Source organism: Phyllobates terribilis, unplaced genomic scaffold (assembly GCF_046119375.1).
Source record: "Phyllobates terribilis strain yellow unplaced genomic scaffold, ASM4611937v1 Scaffold_414__1_contigs__length_1644244, whole genome shotgun sequence".
In the NCBI taxonomy this organism is placed as follows: domain Eukaryota; kingdom Metazoa; phylum Chordata; class Amphibia; order Anura; family Dendrobatidae; genus Phyllobates; species Phyllobates terribilis.
The window spans coordinates 420020-445276 of record NW_027363174.1 but is presented as its reverse complement, the minus strand read 5'-3'; the positions used below and the strand labels follow the sequence as shown (position 1 = coordinate 445276).

The following is a 25257-nucleotide window of genomic DNA, read 5'->3' as shown; positions in this document are numbered from 1 at the left end:
AATGGACTTTTCAGAATCCTTGGGTGGCACCGTAGTCGGAAACCAATTCTGGTTATCGCTTCTCGGCCTTTTGGCTAAGATCAAGTGTAGTATCTGTTCTTATCAGTTTAATATCTGATACGTCCCCTATCTGGGGACCATATATTAAATGGATTTTTAGAACAGGGAGATGGAAAAAGAGCTTGCTCTGTCCACTCCACGCATTGACCTGGTATTGCAGTATCTCCAGGACCGGTGCACCCCTTCTTTAATGCAGTTTCTAAAATCAGAAAGAATTGAATTCAATGCTTTTTGTTCATTTTGCTTGTTTGTCGGATTTTGGGATGGACTCTTTGGCTTTGCTTTTCTTCTCCTCATTGGATTTTTCATGTTAAAAGTTGCAGAAGCCAGATGACAAGCTCATTTTGGTTCAACTTCAGCAACTGTGCATTGCATTGCCATGTAATGTAATGTAATGCAATGCTATCTATCTTGCTCTCCCTCTATACTTCCTTTTGGATAAACAGACATATTAGGCAAGCATTTTGGAGCTTTCACCTAAATAACTACAGGTGGTGAGATAAGCTGCACAATATAATTGACCTTTCAGTATATTGTTGCACACACACCATCTATTTAGCAAATGCCCTTGTTATCAACAGCAGCCTTTTAAACTCACCTGAGCTAACAGGTATGTGAGCTGGTTACTCTGCTGCGCTTAAAATTTCTTTTTTGGTTTGCTACAATGCCTTTTCTGAAACGTTGTCTCCCTCTGCTGGAACACTGACTTCTTTCATTTAATGCCTGCAGACTATAAAGAGAAACCAACCCAAAAAGTTTGGTTGATTAGTCTGTGGCATTCTTTTAAACTGTTGCTTATGGCGGTCTCTGTGAGCTTCTCAGTGACATTCAGCCATCCAGGTATCCCGCCTGCAGTAGACGGAATGTGGCAATGGAACGCTGGCTGCGCGTGTCATAATAGGCTCTGAGCCTTTATATACCTGCGCACAGCAGCAGCCACCTTCAGTCTGCTGCTGGACAGCCAGCAGCAGCAGCAGCAGGAGAGGTAATTAATCAGCAACCCTCCTGCTAAGGGTAGACAGCTGCTCGTTCCACCCCCCCCCACCTTAATTGGTTCTCCTCCCTTCCAACGGTGTTGAGGCGGGTGGGAACAGCCGGGGGTTGAGGGTACTGTGCTAAAAGAGGTGGAGTTATGCAGATCTAAAACGCGTGGATTGCAGCAGCAGCAAGCCGAAAAGTGCAGGCATGTGAGGGATCTAGAGGTTGACAGCATGTCTTCTTAACGGGAGTCCAGGTGGCCATCTCCACAAATGGACTTTTCAGAATCCTTGGGTGGCACCGTAGTCGGAAACCAATTCTGGTTATCGCTTCTCGGCCTTTTGGCTAAGATCAAGTGTAGTATCTGTTCTTATCAGTTTAATATCTGATACGTCCCCTATCTGGGGACCATATATTAAATGGATTTTTAGAACAGGGAGATGGAAAAAGAGCTTGCTCTGTCCACTCCACGCATTGACCTGGTATTGCAGTATCTCCAGGACCGGTGCACCCCTTCTTTAATGCAGTTTCTAAAATCAGAAAGAATTGAATTCAATGCTTTTTGTTCATTTTGCTTGTTTGTCGGATTTTGGGATGGACTCTTTGGCTTTGCTTTTCTTCTCCTCATTGGATTTTTCATGTTAAAAGTTGCAGAAGCCAGATGACAAGCTCATTTTGGTTCAACTTCAGCAACTGTGCATTGCATTGCCATGTAATGTAATGTAATGCAATGCTATCTATCTAGCTCTCCCTCTATACTTCCTTTTGGATAAACAGACATATTAGGCAAGCATTTTGGAGCTTTCACCTAAATAACTACAGGTGGTGAGATAAGCTGCACAATATAATTGACCTTTCAGTATATTGTTGCACACACACCACCTATTTAGCAAATGCTCTTGTTATCAACAGCAGCCTTTTAAACTCACCTGAGCTAACAGGTATGTGAGCTGGTTACTCTGCTGCACTTAAAATTTCTTTTTTGGTTTGCTACAATGCCTTTTCTGAAACGGTGTCTCCCTCTGCTGGAACACTGACTTCTTTCATTTAATGCCTGCAGACTATAAAAGAGAAACCAACCCAAAACGTTTGGTTGATTAGTCTGTGGCATTCTTTTAAACTGTTGCTTATGGCGGTCTCTGTGAGCTTCTCAGTGACATTCAGCCATCCAGGTATCCCGCCTGCAGTAGACGGAATGTGGCAATGGAACGCTGGCTGCGCGTGTCATAATAGGCTCTGAGCCTTTATATACCTGCGCACAGCAGCAGCCACCTTCAGTCTGCTGCTGGACAGCCAGCAGCAGCAGCAGCAGGAGAGGTAATTAATCAGCAACCCTCCTGCTAAGGGTAGACAGCTGCTCGTTCCACCCCCCCCCCGCCTTAATTGGTTCTCCTCCCTTCCAACGGTGTTGAGGCGGGTGGGAACAGCCGGGGGTTGAGGGTACTGTGCTAAAAGAGGTGGAGTTATGCAGATCTAAAACGCGTGGATTGCAGCAGCAGCAAGCCGAAAAGTGCAGGCATGTGAGGGATCTAGAGGTTGACAGCATGTCTTCTTAACGGGAGTCCAGGTGGCCATCTCCACAAATGGACTTTTCAGAATCCTTGGGTGGCACCGTAGTCGGAAACCAATTCTGGTTATCGCTTCTCGGCCTTTTGGCTAAGATCAAGTGTAGTATCTGTTCTTATCAGTTTAATATCTGATACGTCCCCTATCTGGGGACCATATATTAAATGGATTTTTAGAACAGGGAGATGGAAAAAGAGCTTGCTCTGTCCACTCCACGCATTGACCTGGTATTGCAGTATCTCCAGGACCGGTGCACCCCTTCTTTAATGCAGTTTCTAAAATCAGAAAGAATTGAATTCAATGCTTTTTGTTCATTTTGCTTGTTTGTCGGATTTTGGGATGGACTCTTTGGCTTTGCTTTTCTTCTCCTCATTGGATTTTTCATGTTAAAAGTTGCAGAAGCCAGATGACAAGCTCATTTTGGTTCAACTTCAGCAACTGTGCATTGCATTGCCATGTAATGTAATGTAATGCAATGCTATCTATCTAGCTCTCCCTCTATACTTCCTTTTGGATAAACAGACATATTAGGCAAGCATTTTGGAGCTTTCACCTAAATAACTACAGGTGGTGAGATAAGCTGCACAATATAATTGACCTTTCAGTATATTGTTGCACACACACCACCTATTTAGCAAATGCCCTTGTTATCAACAGCAGCCTTTTAAACTCACCTGAGCTAACAGGTATGTGAGCTGGTTACTCTGCTGCGCTTAAAATTTCTTTTTTGGTTTGCTACAATGCCTTTTCTGAAACGGTGTCTCCCTCTGCTGGAACACTGACTTCTTTCATTTAATGCCTGCAGACTATAAAAGAGAAACCAACCCAAAAAGTTTGGTTGATTAGTCTGTGGCATTCTTTTAAACTGTTGCTTATGGCGGTCTCTGTGAGCTTCTCAGTGACATTCAGCCATCCAGGTATCCCGCCTGCAGTAGACGGAATGTGGCAATGGAACGCTGGCTGCGCGTGTCATAATAGGCTCTGAGCCTTTATATACCTGCGCACAGCAGCAGCCACCTTCAGTCTGCTGCTGGACAGCCAGCAGCAGCAGCAGCAGGAGAGGTAATTAATCAGCAACCCTCCTGCTAAGGGTAGACAGCTGCTCGTTCCACCCCCCCCCCGCCTTAATTGGTTCTCCTCCCTTCCAACGGTGTTGAGGCGGGTGGGAACAGCCGGGGGTTGAGGGTACTGTGCTAAAAGAGGTGGAGTTATGCAGATCTAAAACGCGTGGATTGCAGCAGCAGCAAGCCGAAAAGTGCAGGCATGTGAGGGATCTAGAGGTTGACAGCATGTCTTCTTAACGGGAGTCCAGGTGGCCATCTCCACAAATGGACTTTTCAGAATCCTTGGGTGGCACCGTAGTCGGAAACCAATTCTGGTTATCGCTTCTCGGCCTTTTGGCTAAGATCAAGTGTAGTATCTGTTCTTATCAGTTTAATATCTGATACGTCCTCTATCTGGGGACCATATATTAAATGGATTTTTAGAACAGGGAGATGGAAAAAGAGCTTGCTCTGTCCACTCCACGCATTGACCTGGTATTGCAGTATCTCCAGGACCGGTGCACCCCTTCTTTAATGCAGTTTCTAAAATCAGAAAGAATTGAATTCAATGCTTTTTGTTCATTTTGCTTGTTTGTCGGATTTTGGGATGGACTCTTTGGCTTTGCTTTTCTTCTCCTCATTGGATTTTTCATGTTAAAAGTTGCAGAAGCCAGATGACAAGCTCATTTTGGTTCAACTTCAGCAACTGTGCATTGCATTGCCATGTAATGTAATGTAATGCAATGCTATCTATCTAGCTCTCCCTCTATACTTCCTTTTGGATAAACAGACATATTAGGCAAGCATTTTGGAGCTTTCACCTAAATAACTACAGGTGGTGAGATAAGCTGCACAATATAATTGACCTTTCAGTATATTGTTGCACACACACCATCTATTTAGCAAATGCCCTTGTTATCAACAGCAGCCTTTTAAACTCACCTGAGCTAACAGGTATGTGAGCTGGTTACTCTGCTGCGCTTAAAATTTCTTTTTTGGTTTGCTACAATGCCTTTTCTGAAACATTGTCTCCCTCTGCTGGAACACTGACTTCTTTCATTTAATGCCTGCAGACTATAAAAGAGAAACCAACCCAAAAAGTTTGGTTGATTAGTCTGTGGCATTCTTTTAAACTGTTGCTTATGGCGGTCTCTGTGAGCTTCTCAGTGACATTCAGCCATCCAGGTATCCCGCCTGCAGTAGACGGAATGTGGCAATGGAACGCTGGCTGCGCGTGTCATAATAGGCTCTGAGCCTTTATATACCTGCGCACAGCAGCAGCCACCTTCAGTCTGCTGCTGGACAGCCAGCAGCAGCAGCAGCAGGAGAGGTAATTAATCAGCAACCCTCCTGCTAAGGGTAGACAGCTGCTCGTTCCACCCCCCCCCCGCCTTAATTGGTTCTCCTCCCTTCCAACGGTGTTGAGGCGGGTGGGAACAGCCGGGGGTTGAGGGTACTGTGCTAAAAGAGGTGGAGTTATGCAGATCTAAAACGCGTGGATTGCAGCAGCAGCAAGCCGAAAAGTGCAGGCATGTGAGGGATCTAGAGGTTGACAGCATGTCTTCTTAACGGGAGTCCAGGTGGCCATCTCCACAAATGGACTTTTCAGAATCCTTGGGTGGCACCGTAGTCGGAAACCAATTCTGGTTATCGCTTCTCGGCCTTTTGGCTAAGATCAAGTGTAGTATCTGTTCTTATCAGTTTAATATCTGATACGTCCCCTATCTGGGGACCATATATTAAATGGATTTTTAGAACAGGGAGATGGAAAAAGAGCTTGCTCTGTCCACTCCACGCATTGACCTGGTATTGCAGTATCTCCAGGACCGGTGCACCCCTTCTTTAATGCAGTTTCTAAAATCAGAAAGAATTGAATTCAATGCTTTTTGTTCATTTTGCTTGTTTGTCGGATTTTGGGATGGACTCTTTGGCTTTGCTTTTCTTCTCCTCATTGGATTTTTCATGTTAAAAGTTGCAGAAGCCAGATGACAAGCTCATTTTGGTTCAACTTCAGCAACTGTGCATTGCATTGCCATGTAATGTAATGTAATGCAATGCTATCTATCTAGCTCTCCCTCTATACTTCCTTTTGGATAAACAGACATATTAGGCAAGCATTTTGGAGCTTTCACCTAAATAACTACAGGTGGTGAGATAAGCTGCACAATATAATTGACCTTTCAGTATATTGTTGCACACACACCATCTATTTAGCAAATGCCCTTGTTATCAACAGCAGCCTTTTAAACTCACCTGAGCTAACAGGTATGTGAGCTGGTTACTCTGCTGCGCTTAAAATTTCTTTTTTGGTTTGCTACAATGCCTTTTCTGAAACGTTGTCTCCCTCTGCTGGAACACTGACTTCTTTCATTTAATGCCTGCAGACTATAAAAGAGAAACCAACCCAAAAAGTTTGGTTGATTAGTCTGTGGCATTCTTTTAAACTGTTGCTTATGGCGGTCTCTGTGAGCTTCTCAGTGACATTCAGCCATCCAGGTATCCCGCCTGCAGTAGACGGAATGTGGCAATGGAACGCTGGCTGCGCGTGTCATAATAGGCTCTGAGCCTTTATATACCTGCGCACAGCAGCAGCCACCTTCAGTCTGCTGCTGGACAGCCAGCAGCAGCAGCAGCAGGAGAGGTAATTAATCAGCAACCCTCCTGCTAAGGGTAGACAGCTGCTCGTTCCACCCCCCCCCCGCCTTAATTGGTTCTCCTCCCTTCCAACGGTGTTGAGGCGGGTGGGAACAGCCGGGGGTTGAGGGTACTGTGCTAAAAGAGGTGGAGTTATGCAGATCTAAAACGCGTGGATTGCAGCAGCAGCAAGCCGAAAAGTGCAGGCATGTGAGGGATCTAGAGGTTGACAGCATGTCTTCTTAACGGGAGTCCAGGTGGCCATCTCCACAAATGGACTTTTCAGAATCCTTGGGTGGCACCGTAGTCGGAAACCAATTCTGGTTATCGCTTCTCGGCCTTTTGGCTAAGGTCAAGTGTAGTATCTGTTCTTATCAGTTTAATATCTGATACGTCCTCTATCTGGGGACCATATATTAAATGGATTTTTAGAACAGGGAGATGGAAAAAGAGCTTGCTCTGTCCACTCCACGCATTGACCTGGTATTGCAGTATCTCCAGGACCGGTGCACCCCTTCTTTAATGCAGTTTCTAAAATCAGAAAGAATTGAATTCAATGCTTTTTGTTCATTTTGCTTGTTTGTCGGATTTTGGGATGGACTCTTTGGCTTTGCTTTTCTTCTCCTCATTGGATTTTTCATGTTAAAAGTTGCAGAAGCCAGATGACAAGCTCATTTTGGTTCAACTTCAGCAACTGTGCATTGCATTGCCATGTAATGTAATGTAATGCAATGCTATCTATCTAGCTCTCCCTCTATACTTCCTTTTGGATAAACAGACATATTAGGCAAGCATTTTGGAGCTTTCACCTAAATAACTACAGGTGGTGAGATAAGCTGCACAATATAATTGACCTTTCAGTATATTGTTGCACACACACCATCTATTTAGCAAATGCCCTTGTTATCAACAGCAGCCTTTTAAACTCACCTGAGCTAACAGGTATGTGAGCTGGTTACTCTGCTGCGCTTAAAATTTCTTTTTTGGTTTGCTACAATGCCTTTTCTGAAACGTTGTCTCCCTCTGCTGGAACACTGACTTCTTTCATTTAATGCCTGCAGACTATAAAAGAGAAACCAACCCAAAAAGTTTGGTTGATTAGTCTGTGGCATTCTTTTAAACTGTTGCTTATGGCGGTCTCTGTGAGCTTCTCAGTGACATTCAGCCATCCAGGTATCCCGCCTGCAGTAGACGGAATGTGGCAATGGAACGCTGGCTGCGCGTGTCATAATAGGCTCTGAGCCTTTATATACCTGCGCACAGCAGCAGCCACCTTCAGTCTGCTGCTGGACAGCCAGCAGCAGCAGCAGCAGGAGAGGTAATTAATCAGCAACCCTCCTGCTAAGGGTAGACAGCTGCTCGTTCCACCCCCCCCCCGCCTTAATTGGTTCTCCTCCCTTCCAACGGTGTTGAGGCGGGTGGGAACAGCCGGGGGTTGAGGGTACTGTGCTAAAAGAGGTGGAGTTATGCAGATCTAAAACGCGTGGATTGCAGCAGCAGCAAGCCGAAAAGTGCAGGCATGTGAGGGATCTAGAGGTTGACAGCATGTCTTCTTAACGGGAGTCCAGGTGGCCATCTCCACAAATGGACTTTTCAGAATCCTTGGGTGGCACCGTAGTCGGAAACCAATTCTGGTTATCGCTTCTCGGCCTTTTGGCTAAGATCAAGTGTAGTATCTGTTCTTATCAGTTTAATATCTGATACGTCCCCTATCTGGGGACCATATATTAAATGGATTTTTAGAACAGGGAGATGGAAAAAGAGCTTGCTCTGTCCACTCCACGCATTGACCTGGTATTGCAGTATCTCCAGGACCGGTGCACCCCTTCTTTAATGCAGTTTCTAAAATCAGAAAGAATTGAATTCAATGCTTTTTGTTCATTTTGCTTGTTTGTCGGATTTATGGATGGACTCTTTGGCTTTGCTTTTCTTCTCCTCATTGGATTTTTCATGTTAAAAGTTGCAGAAGCCAGATGACAAGCTCATTTTGGTTCAACTTCAGCAACTGTGCATTGCATTGCCATGTAATGTAATGTAATGCAATGCTATCTATCTAGCTCTCCCTCTATACTTCCTTTTGGATAAACAGACATATTAGGCAAGCATTTTGGAGCTTTCACCTAAATAACTACAGGTGGTGAGATAAGCTGCACAATATAATTGACCTTTCAGTATATTGTTGCACACACACCATCTATTTAGCAAATGCCCTTGTTATCAACAGCAGCCTTTTAAACTCACCTGAGCTAACAGGTATGTGAGCTGGTTACTCTGCTGCGCTTAAAATTTCTTTTTTGGTTTGCTACAATGCCTTTTCTGAAACGTTGTCTCCCTCTGCTGGAACACTGACTTCTTTCATTTAATGCCTGCAGACTATAAAAGAGAAACCAACCCAAAAAGTTTGGTTGATTAGTCTGTGGCATTCTTTTAAACTGTTGCTTATGGCGGTCTCTGTGAGCTTCTCAGTGACATTCAGCCATCCAGGTATCCCGCCTGCAGTAGACGGAATGTGGCAATGGAACGCTGGCTGCGCGTGTCATAATAGGCTCTGAGCCTTTATAGACCTGCGCACAGCAGCAGCCACCTTCAGTCTGCTGCTGGACAGCCAGCAGCAGCAGCAGCAGGAGAGGTAATTAATCAGCAACCCTCCTGCTAAGGGTAGACAGCTGCTCGTTCCACCCCCCCCCCGCCTTAATTGGTTCTCCTCCCTTCCAACGGTGTTGAGGCGGGTGGGAACAGCCGGGGGTTGAGGGTACTGTGCTAAAAGAGGTGGAGTTATGCAGATCTAAAACGCGTGGATTGCAGCAGCAGCAAGCCGAAAAGTGCAGGCATGTGAGGGATCTAGAGGTTGACAGCATGTCTTCTTAACGGGAGTCCAGGTGGCCATCTCCACAAATGGACTTTTCAGAATCCTTGGGTGGCACCGTAGTCGGAAACCAATTCTGGTTATCGCTTCTCGGCCTTTTGGCTAAGATCAAGTGTAGTATCTGTTCTTATCAGTTTAATATCTGATACGTCCCCTATCTGGGGACCATATATTAAATGGATTTTTAGAACAGGGAGATGGAAAAAGAGCTTGCTCTGTCCACTCCACGCATTGACCTGGTATTGCAGTATCTCCAGGACCGGTGCACCCCTTCTTTAATGCAGTTTCTAAAATCAGAAAGAATTGAATTCAATGCTTTTTGTTCATTTTGCTTGTTTGTCGGATTTTGGGATGGACTCTTTGGCTTTGCTTTTCTTCTCCTCATTGGATTTTTCATGTTAAAAGTTGCAGAAGCCAGATGACAAGCTCATTTTGGTTCAACTTCAGCAACTGTGCATTGCATTGCCATGTAATGTAATGTAATGCAATGCTATCTATCTTGCTCTCCCTCTATACTTCCTTTTGGATAAACAGACATATTAGGCAAGCATTTTGGAGCTTTCACCTAAATAACTACAGGTGGTGAGATAAGCTGCACAATATAATTGACCTTTCAGTATATTGTTGCACACACACCATCTATTTAGCAAATGCCCTTGTTATCAACAGCAGCCTTTTAAACTCACCTGAGCTAACAGGTATGTGAGCTGGTTACTCTGCTGCGCTTAAAATTTCTTTTTTGGTTTGCTACAATGCCTTTTCTGAAACGTTGTCTCCCTCTGCTGGAACACTGACTTCTTTCATTTAATGCCTGCAGACTATAAAGAGAAACCAACCCAAAAAGTTTGGTTGATTAGTCTGTGGCATTCTTTTAAACTGTTGCTTATGGCGGTCTCTGTGAGCTTCTCAGTGACATTCAGCCATCCAGGTATCCCGCCTGCAGTAGACGGAATGTGGCAATGGAACGCTGGCTGCGCGTGTCATAATAGGCTCTGAGCCTTTATATACCTGCGCACAGCAGCAGCCACCTTCAGTCTGCTGCTGGACAGCCAGCAGCAGCAGCAGCAGGAGAGGTAATTAATCAGCAACCCTCCTGCTAAGGGTAGACAGCTGCTCGTTCCACCCCCCCCCACCTTAATTGGTTCTCCTCCCTTCCAACGGTGTTGAGGCGGGTGGGAACAGCCGGGGGTTGAGGGTACTGTGCTAAAAGAGGTGGAGTTATGCAGATCTAAAACGCGTGGATTGCAGCAGCAGCAAGCCGAAAAGTGCAGGCATGTGAGGGATCTAGAGGTTGACAGCATGTCTTCTTAACGGGAGTCCAGGTGGCCATCTCCACAAATGGACTTTTCAGAATCCTTGGGTGGCACCGTAGTCGGAAACCAATTCTGGTTATCGCTTCTCGGCCTTTTGGCTAAGATCAAGTGTAGTATCTGTTCTTATCAGTTTAATATCTGATACGTCCCCTATCTGGGGACCATATATTAAATGGATTTTTAGAACAGGGAGATGGAAAAAGAGCTTGCTCTGTCCACTCCACGCATTGACCTGGTATTGCAGTATCTCCAGGACCGGTGCACCCCTTCTTTAATGCAGTTTCTAAAATCAGAAAGAATTGAATTCAATGCTTTTTGTTCATTTTGCTTGTTTGTCGGATTTTGGGATGGACTCTTTGGCTTTGCTTTTCTTCTCCTCATTGGATTTTTCATGTTAAAAGTTGCAGAAGCCAGATGACAAGCTCATTTTGGTTCAACTTCAGCAACTGTGCATTGCATTGCCATGTAATGTAATGTAATGCAATGCTATCTATCTAGCTCTCCCTCTATACTTCCTTTTGGATAAACAGACATATTAGGCAAGCATTTTGGAGCTTTCACCTAAATAACTACAGGTGGTGAGATAAGCTGCACAATATAATTGACCTTTCAGTATATTGTTGCACACACACCACCTATTTAGCAAATGCTCTTGTTATCAACAGCAGCCTTTTAAACTCACCTGAGCTAACAGGTATGTGAGCTGGTTACTCTGCTGCACTTAAAATTTCTTTTTTGGTTTGCTACAATGCCTTTTCTGAAACGGTGTCTCCCTCTGCTGGAACACTGACTTCTTTCATTTAATGCCTGCAGACTATAAAAGAGAAACCAACCCAAAACGTTTGGTTGATTAGTCTGTGGCATTCTTTTAAACTGTTGCTTATGGCGGTCTCTGTGAGCTTCTCAGTGACATTCAGCCATCCAGGTATCCCGCCTGCAGTAGACGGAATGTGGCAATGGAACGCTGGCTGCGCGTGTCATAATAGGCTCTGAGCCTTTATATACCTGCGCACAGCAGCAGCCACCTTCAGTCTGCTGCTGGACAGCCAGCAGCAGCAGCAGCAGGAGAGGTAATTAATCAGCAACCCTCCTGCTAAGGGTAGACAGCTGCTCGTTCCACCCCCCCCCCGCCTTAATTGGTTCTCCTCCCTTCCAACGGTGTTGAGGCGGGTGGGAACAGCCGGGGGTTGAGGGTACTGTGCTAAAAGAGGTGGAGTTATGCAGATCTAAAACGCGTGGATTGCAGCAGCAGCAAGCCGAAAAGTGCAGGCATGTGAGGGATCTAGAGGTTGACAGCATGTCTTCTTAACGGGAGTCCAGGTGGCCATCTCCACAAATGGACTTTTCAGAATCCTTGGGTGGCACCGTAGTCGGAAACCAATTCTGGTTATCGCTTCTCGGCCTTTTGGCTAAGATCAAGTGTAGTATCTGTTCTTATCAGTTTAATATCTGATACGTCCCCTATCTGGGGACCATATATTAAATGGATTTTTAGAACAGGGAGATGGAAAAAGAGCTTGCTCTGTCCACTCCACGCATTGACCTGGTATTGCAGTATCTCCAGGACCGGTGCACCCCTTCTTTAATGCAGTTTCTAAAATCAGAAAGAATTGAATTCAATGCTTTTTGTTCATTTTGCTTGTTTGTCGGATTTTGGGATGGACTCTTTGGCTTTGCTTTTCTTCTCCTCATTGGATTTTTCATGTTAAAAGTTGCAGAAGCCAGATGACAAGCTCATTTTGGTTCAACTTCAGCAACTGTGCATTGCATTGCCATGTAATGTAATGTAATGCAATGCTATCTATCTAGCTCTCCCTCTATACTTCCTTTTGGATAAACAGACATATTAGGCAAGCATTTTGGAGCTTTCACCTAAATAACTACAGGTGGTGAGATAAGCTGCACAATATAATTGACCTTTCAGTATATTGTTGCACACACACCACCTATTTAGCAAATGCCCTTGTTATCAACAGCAGCCTTTTAAACTCACCTGAGCTAACAGGTATGTGAGCTGGTTACTCTGCTGCGCTTAAAATTTCTTTTTTGGTTTGCTACAATGCCTTTTCTGAAACGGTGTCTCCCTCTGCTGGAACACTGACTTCTTTCATTTAATGCCTGCAGACTATAAAAGAGAAACCAACCCAAAAAGTTTGGTTGATTAGTCTGTGGCATTCTTTTAAACTGTTGCTTATGGCGGTCTCTGTGAGCTTCTCAGTGACATTCAGCCATCCAGGTATCCCGCCTGCAGTAGACGGAATGTGGCAATGGAACGCTGGCTGCGCGTGTCATAATAGGCTCTGAGCCTTTATATACCTGCGCACAGCAGCAGCCACCTTCAGTCTGCTGCTGGACAGCCAGCAGCAGCAGCAGCAGGAGAGGTAATTAATCAGCAACCCTCCTGCTAAGGGTAGACAGCTGCTCGTTCCACCCCCCCCCCGCCTTAATTGGTTCTCCTCCCTTCCAACGGTGTTGAGGCGGGTGGGAACAGCCGGGGGTTGAGGGTACTGTGCTAAAAGAGGTGGAGTTATGCAGATCTAAAACGCGTGGATTGCAGCAGCAGCAAGCCGAAAAGTGCAGGCATGTGAGGGATCTAGAGGTTGACAGCATGTCTTCTTAACGGGAGTCCAGGTGGCCATCTCCACAAATGGACTTTTCAGAATCCTTGGGTGGCACCGTAGTCGGAAACCAATTCTGGTTATCGCTTCTCGGCCTTTTGGCTAAGATCAAGTGTAGTATCTGTTCTTATCAGTTTAATATCTGATACGTCCTCTATCTGGGGACCATATATTAAATGGATTTTTAGAACAGGGAGATGGAAAAAGAGCTTGCTCTGTCCACTCCACGCATTGACCTGGTATTGCAGTATCTCCAGGACCGGTGCACCCCTTCTTTAATGCAGTTTCTAAAATCAGAAAGAATTGAATTCAATGCTTTTTGTTCATTTTGCTTGTTTGTCGGATTTTGGGATGGACTCTTTGGCTTTGCTTTTCTTCTCCTCATTGGATTTTTCATGTTAAAAGTTGCAGAAGCCAGATGACAAGCTCATTTTGGTTCAACTTCAGCAACTGTGCATTGCATTGCCATGTAATGTAATGTAATGCAATGCTATCTATCTAGCTCTCCCTCTATACTTCCTTTTGGATAAACAGACATATTAGGCAAGCATTTTGGAGCTTTCACCTAAATAACTACAGGTGGTGAGATAAGCTGCACAATATAATTGACCTTTCAGTATATTGTTGCACACACACCATCTATTTAGCAAATGCCCTTGTTATCAACAGCAGCCTTTTAAACTCACCTGAGCTAACAGGTATGTGAGCTGGTTACTCTGCTGCGCTTAAAATTTCTTTTTTGGTTTGCTACAATGCCTTTTCTGAAACATTGTCTCCCTCTGCTGGAACACTGACTTCTTTCATTTAATGCCTGCAGACTATAAAAGAGAAACCAACCCAAAAAGTTTGGTTGATTAGTCTGTGGCATTCTTTTAAACTGTTGCTTATGGCGGTCTCTGTGAGCTTCTCAGTGACATTCAGCCATCCAGGTATCCCGCCTGCAGTAGACGGAATGTGGCAATGGAACGCTGGCTGCGCGTGTCATAATAGGCTCTGAGCCTTTATATACCTGCGCACAGCAGCAGCCACCTTCAGTCTGCTGCTGGACAGCCAGCAGCAGCAGCAGCAGGAGAGGTAATTAATCAGCAACCCTCCTGCTAAGGGTAGACAGCTGCTCGTTCCACCCCCCCCCCGCCTTAATTGGTTCTCCTCCCTTCCAACGGTGTTGAGGCGGGTGGGAACAGCCGGGGGTTGAGGGTACTGTGCTAAAAGAGGTGGAGTTATGCAGATCTAAAACGCGTGGATTGCAGCAGCAGCAAGCCGAAAAGTGCAGGCATGTGAGGGATCTAGAGGTTGACAGCATGTCTTCTTAACGGGAGTCCAGGTGGCCATCTCCACAAATGGACTTTTCAGAATCCTTGGGTGGCACCGTAGTCGGAAACCAATTCTGGTTATCGCTTCTCGGCCTTTTGGCTAAGATCAAGTGTAGTATCTGTTCTTATCAGTTTAATATCTGATACGTCCCCTATCTGGGGACCATATATTAAATGGATTTTTAGAACAGGGAGATGGAAAAAGAGCTTGCTCTGTCCACTCCACGCATTGACCTGGTATTGCAGTATCTCCAGGACCGGTGCACCCCTTCTTTAATGCAGTTTCTAAAATCAGAAAGAATTGAATTCAATGCTTTTTGTTCATTTTGCTTGTTTGTCGGATTTTGGGATGGACTCTTTGGCTTTGCTTTTCTTCTCCTCATTGGATTTTTCATGTTAAAAGTTGCAGAAGCCAGATGACAAGCTCATTTTGGTTCAACTTCAGCAACTGTGCATTGCATTGCCATGTAATGTAATGTAATGCAATGCTATCTATCTAGCTCTCCCTCTATACTTCCTTTTGGATAAACAGACATATTAGGCAAGCATTTTGGAGCTTTCACCTAAATAACTACAGGTGGTGAGATAAGCTGCACAATATAATTGACCTTTCAGTATATTGTTGCACACACACCATCTATTTAGCAAATGCCCTTGTTATCAACAGCAGCCTTTTAAACTCACCTGAGCTAACAGGTATGTGAGCTGGTTACTCTGCTGCGCTTAAAATTTCTTTTTTGGTTTGCTACAATGCCTTTTCTGAAACGTTGTCTCCCTCTGCTGGAACACTGACTTCTTTCATTTAATGCCTGCAGACTATAAAAGAGAAACCAACCCAAAAAGTTTGGTTGATTAGTCTGTGGCATTCTTTTAAACTGTTGCTTATGGCGGTCTCTGTGAGCTTCTCAGTGACATTCAGCCATCCAGGTATCCCGCCTGCAGTAGACGGAATGTGGCAATGGAACGCTGGCTGCGCGTGTCATAATAGGCTCTGAGCCTTTATATACCTGCGCACAGCAGCAGCCACCTTCAGTCTGCTGCTGGACAGCCAGCAGCAGCAGCAGCAGGAGAGGTAATTAATCAGCAACCCTCCTGCTAAGGGTAGACAGCTGCTCGTTCCACCCCCCCCCCGCCTTAATTGGTTCTCCTCCCTTCCAACGGTGTTGAGGCGGGTGGGAACAGCCGGGGGTTGAGGGTACTGTGCTAAAAGAGGTGGAGTTATGCAGATCTAAAACGCGTGGATTGCAGCAGCAGCAAGCCGAAAAGTGCAGGCATGTGAGGGATCTAGAGGTTGACAGCATGTCTTCTTAACGGGAGTCCAGGTGGCCATCTCCACAAATGGACTTTTCAGAATCCTTGGGTGGCACCGTAGTCGGAAACCAATTCTGGTTATCGCTTCTCGGCCTTTTGGCTAAGATCAAGTGTAGTATCTGTTCTTATCAGTTTAATATCTGATACGTCCTCTATCTGGGGACCATATATTAAATGGATTTTTAGAACAGGGAGATGGAAAAAGAGCTTGCTCTGTCCACTCCACGCATTGACCTGGTATTGCAGTATCTCCAGGACCGGTGCACCCCTTCTTTAATGCAGTTTCTAAAATCAGAAAGAATTGAATTCAATGCTTTTTGTTCATTTTGCTTGTTTGTCGGATTTTGGGATGGACTCTTTGGCTTTGCTTTTCTTCTCCTCATTGGATTTTTCATGTTAAAAGTTGCAGAAGCCAGATGACAAGCTCATTTTGGTTCAACTTCAGCAACTGTGCATTGCATTGCCATGTAATGTAATGTAATGCAATGCTATCTATCTAGCTCTCCCTCTATACTTCCTTTTGGATAAACAGACATATTAGGCAAGCATTTTGGAGCTTTCACCTAAATAACTACAGGTGGTGAGATAAGCTGCACAATATAATTGACCTTTCAGTATATTGTTGCACACACACCATCTATTTAGCAAATGCCCTTGTTATCAACAGCAGCCTTTTAAACTCACCTGAGCTAACAGGTATGTGAGCTGGTTACTCTGCTGCGCTTAAAATTTCTTTTTTGGTTTGCTACAATGCCTTTTCTGAAACATTGTCTCCCTCTGCTGGAACACTGACTTCTTTCATTTAATGCCTGCAGACTATAAAAGAGAAACCAACCCAAAAAGTTTGGTTGATTAGTCTGTGGCATTCTTTTAAACTGTTGCTTATGGCGGTCTCTGTGAGCTTCTCAGTGACATTCAGCCATCCAGGTATCCCGCCTGCAGTAGACGGAATGTGGCAATGGAACGCTGGCTGCGCGTGTCATAATAGGCTCTGAGCCTTTATATACCTGCGCACAGCAGCAGCCACCTTCAGTCTGCTGCTGGACAGCCAGCAGCAGCAGCAGCAGGAGAGGTAATTAATCAGCAACCCTCCTGCTAAGGGTAGACAGCTGCTCGTTCCACCCCCCCCCCGCCTTAATTGGTTCTCCTCCCTTCCAACGGTGTTGAGGCGGGTGGGAACAGCCGGGGGTTGAGGGTACTGTGCTAAAAGAGGTGGAGTTATGCAGATCTAAAACGCGTGGATTGCAGCAGCAGCAAGCCGAAAAGTGCAGGCATGTGAGGGATCTAGAGGTTGACAGCATGTCTTCTTAACGGGAGTCCAGGTGGCCATCTCCACAAATGGACTTTTCAGAATCCTTGGGTGGCACCGTAGTCGGAAACCAATTCTGGTTATCGCTTCTCGGCCTTTTGGCTAAGATCAAGTGTAGTATCTGTTCTTATCAGTTTAATATCTGATACGTCCCCTATCTGGGGACCATATATTAAATGGATTTTTAGAACAGGGAGATGGAAAAAGAGCTTGCTCTGTCCACTCCACGCATTGACCTGGTATTGCAGTATCTCCAGGACCGGTGCACCCCTTCTTTAATGCAGTTTCTAAAATCAGAAAGAATTGAATTCAATGCTTTTTGTTCATTTTGCTTGTTTGTCGGATTTTGGGATGGACTCTTTGGCTTTGCTTTTCTTCTCCTCATTGGATTTTTCATGTTAAAAGTTGCAGAAGCCAGATGACAAGCTCATTTTGGTTCAACTTCAGCAACTGTGCATTGCATTGCCATGTAATGTAATGTAATGCAATGCTATCTATCTAGCTCTCCCTCTATACTTCCTTTTGGATAAACAGACATATTAGGCAAGCATTTTGGAGCTTTCACCTAAATAACTACAGGTGGTGAGATAAGCTGCACAATATAATTGACCTTTCAGTATATTGTTGCACACACACCATCTATTTAGCAAATGCCCTTGTTATCAACAGCAGCCTTTTAAACTCACCTGAGCTAACAGGTATGTGAGCTGGTTACTCTGCTGCGCTTAAAATTTCTTTTTTGGTTTGCTACAATGCCTTTTCTGAAACGTTGTCTCCCTCTGCTGGAACACTGACTTCTTTCATTTAATGCCTGCAGACTATAAAAGAGAAACCAACCCAAAAAGTTTGGTTGATTAGTCTGTGGCATTCTTTTAAACTGTTGCTTATGGCGGTCTCTGTGAGCTTCTCAGTGACATTCAGCCATCCAGGTATCCCGCCTGCAGTAGACGGAATGTGGCAATGGAACGCTGGCTGCGCGTGTCATAATAGGCTCTGAGCCTTTATATACCTGCGCACAGCAGCAGCCACCTTCAGTCTGCTGCTGGACAGCCAGCAGCAGCAGCAGCAGGAGAGGTAATTAATCAGCAACCCTCCTGCTAAGGGTAGACAGCTGCTCGTTCCACCCCCCCCCCGCCTTAATTGGTTCTCCTCCCTTCCAACGGTGTTGAGGCGGGTGGGAACAGCCGGGGGTTGAGGGTACTGTGCTAAAAGAGGTGGAGTTATGCAGATCTAAAACGCGTGGATTGCAGCAGCAGCAAGCCGAAAAGTGCAGGCATGTGAGGGATCTAGAGGTTGACAGCATGTCTTCTTAACGGGAGTCCAGGTGGCCATCTCCACAAATGGACTTTTCAGAATCGTTGGGTGGCACCGTAGTCGGAAACCAATTCTGGTTATCGCTTCTCGGCCTTTTGGCTAAGATCAAGTGTAGTATCTGTTCTTATCAGTTTAATATCTGATACGTCCCCTATCTGGGGACCATATATTAAATGGATTTTTAGAACAGGGAGATGGAAAAAGAGCTTGCTCTGTCCACTCCACGCATTGACCTGGTATTGCAGTATCTCCAGGACCGGTGCACCCCTTCTTTAATGCAGTTTCTAAAATCAGAAAGAATTGAATTCAATGCTTTTTGTTCATTTTGCTTGTTTGTCGGATTTTGGGATGGACTCTTTGGCTTTGCTTTTCTTCTCCTCATTGGATTTTTCATGTTAAAAGTTGCAGAAGCCAGATGACAAGCTCATTTTGGTTCAACTTCAGCAACTGTGCATTGCATTGCCATGTAATGTAATGTAATGCAATGCTATCTATCTAGCTCTCCCTCTATACTTCCTTTTGGATAAACAGACATATTAGGCAAGCATTTTGGAGCTTTCACCTAAATAACTACAGGTGGTGAGATAAGCTGCACAATATAATTGACCTTTCAGTATATTGTTGCACACACACCATCTATTTAGCAAATGCCCTTGTTATCAACAGCAGCCTTTTAAACTCACCTGAGCTAACAGGTATGTGAGCTGGTTACTCTGCTGCGCTTAAAATTTCTTTTTTGGTTTGCTACAATGCCTTTTCTGAAACGTTGTCTCCCTCTGCTGGAACACTGACTTCTTTCATTTAATGCCTGCAGACTATAAAAGAGAAACCAACCCAAAAAGTTTGGTTGATTAGTCTGTGGCATTCTTTTAAACTGTTGCTTATGGCGGTCTCTGTGAGCTTCTCAGTGACATTCAGCCATCCAGGTATCCCGCCTGCAGTAGACGGAATGTGGCAATGGAACGCTGGCTGCGCGTGTCATAATAGGCTCTGAGCCTTTATATACCTGCGCACAGCAGCAGCCACCTTCAGTCTGCTGCTGGACAGCCAGCAGCAGCAGCAGCAGGAGAGGTAATTAATCAGCAACCCTCCTGCTAAGGGTAGACAGCTGCTCGTTCCACCCCCCCCGCCTTAATTGGTTCTCCTCCCTTCCAACGGTGTTGAGGCGGGTGGGAACAGCCGGGGGTTGAGGGTACTGTGCTAAAAGAGGTGGAGTTATGCAGATCTAAAACGCGTGGATTGCAGCAGCAGCAAGCCGAAAAGTGCAGGCATGTGAGGGATCTAGAGGTTGACAGCATGTCTTCTTAACGGGAGTCCAGGTGGCCATCTCCACAAATGGACTTTTCAGAATCCTTGGGTGGCACCGTAGTCGGAAATCAATTCTGGTTATCGCTTCTCGGCCTTTTGGCTAAGATCAAGTGTAGTATCTTTTGAAAAGGCAGTTTTGTCCTTGGGCTGCCCTAGTAAATTGATGCATATTACACACTGGTTTGGTGCACTTGTTAGTACGCCAGGTGGCTCATAGAGTTATCTGATGGAAAACATGGCCCTCCAGGATCGAAGTCACTAGGCTGTGTAAGTGTGAGGGCTTTGGAGCAATGTGCCCCAGGAGTAGGCGCCCTGGTGGGAGTCCAAGCTTACTGGGACTGGGAACCCCAGAAAGACTTGGCTTCGTAGCACGCCGCACCTTTGCCAATCATACTTTCTGAGCAACCCCCCCTATTCCTGGCCTCCGGGCTAGGAAGGGGAATTTTTATAAACCCGGTCGGAGGTCCGGTCAGCTTTGGGCTGAGAAACCAACACAGGCTCCAGCTCCACTAGGGTGGCAGCCTAGATGGAAGCTGGGAGCACGAAAACGGCTCTTCTCCGGCTTCGGCTAGGGAGAGCATCGGAGATCCCTGACCCTCGCTGTGGCCTTCTGGCTCGGAGGGATGGGGATGGTTTATTGGGGACCCTCTCCTCCGGGAAGGGTCCACATGAATCCTCGCCTCGTGCGCTGTTTTGGTGTGACTTCGGTCACATTTTTCAGTGCCTTGGATGCACCTTCAATCAAAAAATCTGTTCTTATCAGTTTAATATCTGATACGTCCCCTATCTGGGGACCATATATTAAATGGATTTTTAGAACAGGGAGATGGAAAAAGAGCTTGCTCTGTCCACTCCACGCATTGACCTGGTATTGCAGTATCTCCAGGACCGGTGCACCCCTTCTTTAATGCAGTTTCTAAAATCAGAAAGAATTGAATTCAATGCTTTTTGTTCATTTTGCTTGTTTGTCGGATTTTGGGATGGACTCTTTGGCTTTGCTTTTCTTCTCCTCATTGGATTTTTCATGTTAAAAGTTGCAGAAGCCAGATGACAAGCTCATTTTGGTTCAACTTCAGCAACTGTGCATTGCATTGCCATGTAATGTAATGTAATGCAATGCTATCTATCTAGCTCTCCCTCTATACTTCCTTTTGGATAAACAGACATATTAGGCAAGCATTTTGGAGCTTTCACCTAAATAACTACAGGTGGTGAGATAAGCTGCACAATATAATTGACCTTTCAGTATATTGTTGCACACACACCATCTATTTAGCAAATGCCCTTGTTATCAACAGCAGCCTTTTAAACTCACCTGAGCTAACAGGTATGTGAGCTGGTTACTCTGCTGCGCTTAAAATTTCTTTTTTGGTTTGCTACAATGCCTTTTCTGAAACGTTGTCTCCCTCTGCTGGAACACTGACTTCTTTCATTTAATGCCTGCAGACTATAAAAGAGAAACCAACCCAAAAAGTTTGGTTGATTAGTCTGTGGCATTCTTTTAAACTGTTGCTTATGGCGGTTTCTGTGAGCTTCTCAGTGACATTCAGCCATCCAGGTATCCCGCCTGCAGTAGACGGAATGTGGCAATGGAACGCTGGCTGCGCGTGTCATAATAGGCTCTGAGCCTTTATATACCTGCGCACAGCAGCAACCACCTTCAGTCTGCTGCTGGACAGCCAGCAGCAGCAGCAGCAGGAGAGGTAATTAATCAGCAACCCTCCTGCTAAGGGTAGACACCTGCTCGTTCCACCCCCCCCCCGCCTTAATTGGTTCTCCTCCCTTCCAACGGTGTTGAGGCGGGTGGGAACAGCCGGGGGTTGAGGGTACTGTGCTAAAAGAGGTGGAGTTATGCAGATCTAAAACGCGTGGATTGCAGCAGCAGCAAGCCGAAAAGTGCAGGCATGTGAGGGATCTAGAGGTTGACAGCATGTCTTCTTAACGGGAGTCCAGGTGGCCATCTCCACAAATGGACTTTTCAGAATCCTTGGGTGGCACCGTAGTCGGAAACCAATTCTGGTTATCGCTTCTCGGCCTTTTGGCTAAGATCAAGTGTAGTATCTGTTCTTATCAGTTTAATATCTGATACGTCCCCTATCTGGGGACCATATATTAAATGGATTTTTAGAACAGGGAGATGGAAAAAGAGCTTGCTCTGTCCACTCCACGCATTGACCTGGTATTGCAGTATCTCCAGGACCGGTGCACCCCTTCTTTAATGCAGTTTCTAAAATCAGAAAGAATTGAATTCAATGCTTTTTGTTCATTTTGCTTGTTTGTCGGATTTTGGGATGGACTCTTTGGCTTTGCTTTTCTTCTCCTCATTGGATTTTTCATGTTAAAAGTTGCAGAAGCCAGATGACAAGCTCATTTTGGTTCAACTTCAGCAACTGTGCATTGCATTGCCATGTAATGTAATGTAATGCAATGCTATCTATCTAGCTCTCCCTCTATACTTCCTTTTGGATAAACAGACATATTAGGCAAGCATTTTGGAGCTTTCACCTAAATAACTACAGGTGGTGAGATAAGCTGCACAATATAATTGACCTTTCAGTATATTGTTGCACACACACCATCTATTTAGCAAATGCCCTTGTTATCAACAGCAGCCTTTTAAACTCACCTGAGCTAACAGGTATGTGAGCTGGTTACTCTGCTGCGCTTAAAATTTCTTTTTTGGTTTGCTACAATGCCTTTTCTGAAACGTTGTCTCCCTCTGCTGGAACACTGACTTCTTTCATTTAATGCCTGCAGACTATAAAAGAGAAACCAACCCAAAAAGTTTGGTTGATTAGTCTGTGGCATTCTTTTAAACTGTTGCTTATGGCGGTCTCTGTGAGCTTCTCAGTGACATTCAGCCATCCAGGTATCCCGCCTGCAGTAGACGGAATGTGGCAATGGAACCCTGGCTGCGCGTGTCATAATAGGCTCTGAGCCTTTATATACCTGCGCACAGCAGCAGCCACCTTCAGTCTGCTGCTGGACAGCCAGCAGCAGCAGGAGAGGTAATTAATCAGCAACCCTCCTGCTAAGGGTAGACAGCTGCTCGTTCCACCCCCCCCCCGCCTTAATTGGTTCTCCTCCCTTCCAACGGTGTTGAGGCGGGTGGGAACAGCCGGGGGTTGAGGGTACTGTGCTAAAAGAGGTGGAGTTATGCAGATCTAAAACGCGTGGATTGCAGCAGCAGCAAGCCGAAAAGTGCAGGCATGTGAGGGATCTAGAGGTTGACAGCATGTCTTCTTAACGGGAGTCCAGGTGGCCATCTCCACAAATGGACTTTTCAGAATCCTTGGGTGGCACCGTAGTCGGAAACCAATTCTGGTTATCGCTTCTCGGCCTTTTGGCTAAGATCAAGTGTAGTATCTGTTCTTATCAGTTTAATATCTGATACGTCCCCTATCTGGGGACCATATATTAAATGGATTTTTAGAACAGGGAGATGGAAAAAGAGCTTGCTCTGTCCACTCCACGCATTGACCTGGTATTGCAGTATCTCCAGGATCGGTGCACCCCTTCTTTAATGCAGTTTCTAAAATCAGAAAGAATTGAATTCAATGCTTTTTGTTCATTTTGCTTGTTTGTCGGATTTTGGGATGGACTCTTTGGCTTTGCTTTTCTTCTCCTCATTGGATTTTTCATGTTAAAAGTTGCAGAAGCCAGATGACAAGCTCATTTTGGTTCAACTTCAGCAACTGTGCATTGCATTGCCATGTAATGTAATGTAATGCAATGCTATCTATCTAGCTCTCCCTCTATACTTCCTTTTGGATAAACAGACATATTAGGCAAGCATTTTGGAGCTTTCACCTAAATAACTACAGGTGGTGAGATAAGCTGCACAATATAATTGACCTTTCAGTATATTGTTGCACACACACCATCTATTTAGCAAATGCCCTTGTTATCAACAGCAGCCTTTTAAACTCACCTGAGCTAACAGGTATGTGAGCTGGTTACTCTGCTGCGCTTAAAATTTCTTTTTTGGTTTGCTACAATGCCTTTTCTGAAACGTTGTCTCCCTCTGCTGGAACACTGACTTCTTTCATTTAATGCCTGCAGACTATAAAAGAGAAACCAACCCAAAAAGTTTGGTTGATTAGTCTGTGGCATTCTTTTAAACTGTTGCTTATGGCGGTCTCTGTGAGCTTCTCAGTGACATTCAGCCATCCAGGTATCCCGCCTGCAGTAGACGGAATGTGGCAATGGAACGCTGGCTGCGCGTGTCATAATAGGCTCTGAGCATTTATAGACCTGCGCACAGCAGCAGCCACCTTCAGTCTGCTGCTGGACAGCCAGCAGCAGCAGCAGCAGGAGAGGTAATTAATCAGCAACCCTCCTGCTAAGGGTAGACAGCTGCTCGTTCCACCCCCCCACCGCCTTAATTGGCTCTCCTCCCTTCCAACGGTGTTGAGGCGGGTGGGAACAGCCGGGGGTTGAGGGTGCTGTGCTAAAAGAGGTGGAGTTATGCAGATCTAAAACGCGTGGATTGCAGCAGCAGCAAGCCGAAAAGTGCAGGCATGTGAGGGATCTAGAGGTTGACAGCATGTCTTCTTAACGGGAGTCCAGGTGGCCATCTCCACAAATGGACTTTTCAGAATCCTTGGGTGGCACCGTAGTCGGAAACCAATTCTGGTTATCGCTTCTCGGCCTTTTGGCTAAGATCAAGTGTAGTATCTGTTCTTATCAGTTTAATATCTGATACGTCCCCTATCTGGGGACCATATATTAAATGGATTTTTAGAACAGGGAGATGGAAAAAGAGCTTGCTCTGTCCACTCCACGCATTGACCTGGTATTGCAGTATCTCCAGGACCGGTGCACCCCTTCTTTAATGCAGTTTCTAAAATCAGAAAGAATTGAATTCAATGCTTTTTGTTCATTTTGCTTGTTTGTCGGATTTTGGGATGGACTCTTTGGCTTTGCTTTTCTTCTCCTCATTGGATTTTTCATGTTAAAAGTTGCAGAAGCCAGATGACAAGCTCATTTTGGTTCAACTTCAGCAACTGTGCATTGCATTGCCATGTAATGTAATGTAATGCAATGCTATCTATCTAGCTCTCCCTCTATACTTCCTTTTGGATAAACAGACATATTAGGCAAGCATTTTGGAGCTTTCACCTAAATAACTACAGGTGGTGAGATAAGCTGCACAATATAATTGACCTTTCAGTATATTGTTGCACACACACCATCTATTTAGCAAATGCCCTTGTTATCAACAGCAGCCTTTTAAACTCACCTGAGCTAACAGGTATGTGAGCTGGTTACTCTGCTGCGCTTAAAATTTCTTTTTTGGTTTGCTACAATGCCTTTTCTGAAACGTTGTCTCCCTCTGCTGGAACACTGACTTCTTTCATTTAATGCCTGCAGACTATAAAAGAGAAACCAACCCAAAAAGTTTGGTTGATTAGTCTGTGGCATTCTTTTAAACTGTTGCTTATGGCGGTCTCTGTGAGCTTCTCAGTGACATTCAGCCATCCAGGTATCCCGCCTGCAGTAGACGGAATGTGGCAATGGAACCCTGGCTGCGCGTGTCATAATAGGCTCTGAGCCTTTATATACCTGCGCACAGCAGCAGCCACCTTCAGTCTGCTGCTGGACAGCCAGCAGCAGCAGCAGCA

At 45.2% G+C, this 25257-nt stretch overlaps 19 non-coding genes and 1 pseudogene across 19 annotated transcripts; all 20 read left to right on the top strand.

The window, feature by feature from the left end:
* Window positions 1–54: 54 nt before the first annotated feature.
* On the top strand, window positions 55–245 carry LOC141226546 (U2 spliceosomal RNA). The gene has a single exon (XR_012293675.1). It is a non-coding gene; the product is annotated as a U2 spliceosomal RNA (small nuclear RNA).
* Window positions 246–1363: 1118 nt separating this feature from the next.
* LOC141226545 (U2 spliceosomal RNA) lies at window positions 1364–1554 on the top strand. Its single transcript, XR_012293674.1, has one exon. It is a non-coding gene; the product is annotated as a U2 spliceosomal RNA (small nuclear RNA).
* A 1120-nt stretch (window positions 1555–2674) lies between these two features.
* LOC141226544 (U2 spliceosomal RNA) lies at window positions 2675–2865 on the top strand. The gene has a single exon (XR_012293673.1). It is a non-coding gene; the product is annotated as a U2 spliceosomal RNA (small nuclear RNA).
* Window positions 2866–3985: 1120 nt separating this feature from the next.
* Window positions 3986–4176, top strand: LOC141226057 (U2 spliceosomal RNA). Its single transcript, XR_012293286.1, has one exon. It is a non-coding gene; the product is annotated as a U2 spliceosomal RNA (small nuclear RNA).
* A 1120-nt stretch (window positions 4177–5296) lies between these two features.
* LOC141226543 (U2 spliceosomal RNA) lies at window positions 5297–5487 on the top strand. Its single transcript, XR_012293672.1, has one exon. It is a non-coding gene; the product is annotated as a U2 spliceosomal RNA (small nuclear RNA).
* A 1120-nt stretch (window positions 5488–6607) lies between these two features.
* On the top strand, window positions 6608–6798 carry LOC141226204 (U2 spliceosomal RNA). Its single transcript, XR_012293428.1, has one exon. It is a non-coding gene; the product is annotated as a U2 spliceosomal RNA (small nuclear RNA).
* A 1120-nt stretch (window positions 6799–7918) lies between these two features.
* On the top strand, window positions 7919–8109 carry LOC141226542 (U2 spliceosomal RNA). The gene has a single exon (XR_012293671.1). It is a non-coding gene; the product is annotated as a U2 spliceosomal RNA (small nuclear RNA).
* A 1120-nt stretch (window positions 8110–9229) lies between these two features.
* Window positions 9230–9420, top strand: LOC141226541 (U2 spliceosomal RNA). Its single transcript, XR_012293670.1, has one exon. It is a non-coding gene; the product is annotated as a U2 spliceosomal RNA (small nuclear RNA).
* Window positions 9421–10538: 1118 nt separating this feature from the next.
* Window positions 10539–10729, top strand: LOC141226539 (U2 spliceosomal RNA). Its single transcript, XR_012293668.1, has one exon. It is a non-coding gene; the product is annotated as a U2 spliceosomal RNA (small nuclear RNA).
* Window positions 10730–11849: 1120 nt separating this feature from the next.
* Window positions 11850–12040, top strand: LOC141226538 (U2 spliceosomal RNA). Its single transcript, XR_012293667.1, has one exon. It is a non-coding gene; the product is annotated as a U2 spliceosomal RNA (small nuclear RNA).
* A 1120-nt stretch (window positions 12041–13160) lies between these two features.
* LOC141226055 (U2 spliceosomal RNA) lies at window positions 13161–13351 on the top strand. The gene has a single exon (XR_012293285.1). It is a non-coding gene; the product is annotated as a U2 spliceosomal RNA (small nuclear RNA).
* Window positions 13352–14471: 1120 nt separating this feature from the next.
* Window positions 14472–14662, top strand: LOC141226537 (U2 spliceosomal RNA). The gene has a single exon (XR_012293666.1). It is a non-coding gene; the product is annotated as a U2 spliceosomal RNA (small nuclear RNA).
* A 1120-nt stretch (window positions 14663–15782) lies between these two features.
* Window positions 15783–15973, top strand: LOC141226053 (U2 spliceosomal RNA). Its single transcript, XR_012293283.1, has one exon. It is a non-coding gene; the product is annotated as a U2 spliceosomal RNA (small nuclear RNA).
* A 1120-nt stretch (window positions 15974–17093) lies between these two features.
* Window positions 17094–17284, top strand: LOC141226536 (U2 spliceosomal RNA). Its single transcript, XR_012293665.1, has one exon. It is a non-coding gene; the product is annotated as a U2 spliceosomal RNA (small nuclear RNA).
* Window positions 17285–18404: 1120 nt separating this feature from the next.
* Window positions 18405–18595, top strand: LOC141226535 (U2 spliceosomal RNA). Its single transcript, XR_012293664.1, has one exon. It is a non-coding gene; the product is annotated as a U2 spliceosomal RNA (small nuclear RNA).
* A 1118-nt stretch (window positions 18596–19713) lies between these two features.
* Window positions 19714–19829, top strand: LOC141226347 (U2 spliceosomal RNA; annotated as a pseudogene).
* A 524-nt stretch (window positions 19830–20353) lies between these two features.
* On the top strand, window positions 20354–20535 carry LOC141226271 (U2 spliceosomal RNA). The gene has a single exon (XR_012293484.1). It is a non-coding gene; the product is annotated as a U2 spliceosomal RNA (small nuclear RNA).
* Window positions 20536–21655: 1120 nt separating this feature from the next.
* LOC141226534 (U2 spliceosomal RNA) lies at window positions 21656–21846 on the top strand. The gene has a single exon (XR_012293663.1). It is a non-coding gene; the product is annotated as a U2 spliceosomal RNA (small nuclear RNA).
* Window positions 21847–22960: 1114 nt separating this feature from the next.
* LOC141226437 (U2 spliceosomal RNA) lies at window positions 22961–23151 on the top strand. Its single transcript, XR_012293569.1, has one exon. It is a non-coding gene; the product is annotated as a U2 spliceosomal RNA (small nuclear RNA).
* Window positions 23152–24271: 1120 nt separating this feature from the next.
* LOC141226533 (U2 spliceosomal RNA) lies at window positions 24272–24462 on the top strand. The gene has a single exon (XR_012293662.1). It is a non-coding gene; the product is annotated as a U2 spliceosomal RNA (small nuclear RNA).
* Window positions 24463–25257: the final 795 nt, after the last annotated feature.